At 61.2% G+C, this 1895-nt stretch overlaps 1 long non-coding RNA gene across 1 annotated transcript; it reads left to right on the top strand.

Moving 5' to 3' along the window:
- Positions 1-209: 209 nt before the first annotated feature.
- LOC143173131 (uncharacterized) lies at positions 210-1570 on the top strand. Its single transcript, XR_012997474.1, has 3 exons — positions 210-338; positions 704-793; positions 1350-1570. It is a non-coding gene; the product is annotated as an uncharacterized LOC143173131 (long non-coding RNA).
- Positions 1571-1895: the final 325 nt, after the last annotated feature.

The raw sequence follows: 1895 nt of genomic DNA, 5'->3' as shown, positions 1-1895 counted from the left end.
CTCCCAGGCTGGGAAGGCGGCCGGGCGCTTCTGCCTGCTTCCCAACACGCCATTCGTTTCGAGCACAAGCACAGCCCACAGGCACGGTGCCACCTGTGGTGCTGGCTGCACAGGAGCGCAGCGGGCCCCATCACGCCCTCGCGTTCATTGCTCTTGCCCTCTGCTTTCAGCCGGCTGCTTCCCCAGGATACTGCTGGCCTTTCCAAGGGTCTCGGACCGAGGTGCTAATCCGGCTGCCTGCACAAATACGACCGACGGCCGTCACCATACAGCACACCTCAAAGAGAGCCTCTCCGCTGGGGACTGTCAGTAGCGCCCCCCGAGATTTCACTGTCTCTGTAAGTCTCTGCCGGGCACTGGGGGCTGGGACCTGGCCGCGGGGAAAAGCTGTAACGGGGACTTGCCGCTCTCTGCGCGTCTGCCGAGATTCGTGCGCTTCCAAGCACTGCCGTTCCCTGAGGGGACATTTCAAGGGACATGGCGAGGTGGTGTCACCCCTCCTAAGACTTGCTCAGTGCGTTTTGGCCCAGCACCTCCGGGTCCCTGAGCAACACACGAGGAGGAGACTCAGCCCCACCACATCCTGCACCAGACCACGCTGGAGCCGCAGGAGTGGGGTGCAGATCGCGGGCCCGGATCTGGCATGAGCGTTTCCTCGTGGTCGGGTCGAGCCTGACCTGCTCCCCTGTGCTTTGTCTCCAAGGGACTGGATGAGGAAGGCAAGGACGAAACTCTGCTGGGGACATTCACCTACACCGTGCAGAAAGAGCCGACCCAGACCTTCCCTCTGCAGGTACAGTGCGTGCGTGTGGGCAAGAGGCCAGGGCAGAAACGCCGGTTTGCCAGCAAGTCGCTTGCAGAAGGAGTGTGGACGGACCCTGCCGGGGCAGGGGCCCGACCCTGGCCGAGAGAAACACTGGCAGGATCAGGAGGGAGAGGGGCATCCGGCAGGGCGGCAAAAGCAGGACAAAGGCCGCGCTGGCCCCACAGCCGTGTGGGTCCCTGGAGCTGCCTGGCTGCACCCGCCAGGCAGGCTGTGGCAGGGAGGACGCTCAGCGCCTTGCCCCAGCAGCAGGACTTTCCCCGGGCCCCGCTTCCCTGGCACCAGCGAGCCTCAGGTTTCCACAGCTGCCCGCCACGCTCTCTGAGGCCGGGCAATTGCTCTGCAGGGGCACAGGGGTCCTTTGCCGCCTGGGTGGGAGAAGGGAAGGAGGGAGAAGCTGCCTCGCCAGCCAGGGCGGGAGCTGGTCCCGGAGCAGGGGCCGGGCTGGCAGAGGAAGACACGTGGAGCCTGCTCTCACTCTTTACACCCCAGGAGTGACGCTGCTTTTTGCCGTGTTTCTTTGCAGGATGGCATCCCCAGCGCCTTTTGGTTTTTGAAACTTGTCATACAGAGCAACTGGGGAAAACCAGGATACACCTGCATTTTTCGAGTGCAGGTGCATGGGAAGATCGTGGGAACGCATGCCATCGGCCAGACGCGTGTGGAGACCTTCCACCAATAAGAATTAAAGAGGAAAATGGAGACACAGGCCAGAGGGATGTGGCTGTTATTCTGGTGCAGAGCAATGTCGTTTCAGAGGCCCTCTCAAAGCTGCCAACTTCTGCCTTTCGCAGGCTGAGGCCTTCCTCTGGCGTTCCGCTTCCTCTCCACCATGGGGATGCTTCCTAACCGAGCAAAAGGAGACGACGCTCCCGTAGCCTTTCCTTGCCTAAGTTCCTTGACAAAATCCTTTGGCACGAGGGCCGTCCCCCATCTCGCCCCAGGAAGGAGTCATAGAATCATAGAATCATTAAGGTTGGAAAAGACCTCTAAGATCATCGAGTCCAACCGTCGACCCAACACCACCATGCCCACTAAACCACGTCGCTAAGCACCTCATCTACACGTCTTT

This window comes from Aptenodytes patagonicus, chromosome Z, assembly GCF_965638725.1.
Source record: "Aptenodytes patagonicus chromosome Z, bAptPat1.pri.cur, whole genome shotgun sequence".
In the NCBI taxonomy this organism is placed as follows: Eukaryota; Metazoa; Chordata; class Aves; order Sphenisciformes; family Spheniscidae; genus Aptenodytes; species Aptenodytes patagonicus.
Note: the sequence above shows the minus strand (reverse complement) of the source record. Positions and strands in the feature narration are given on the sequence as shown.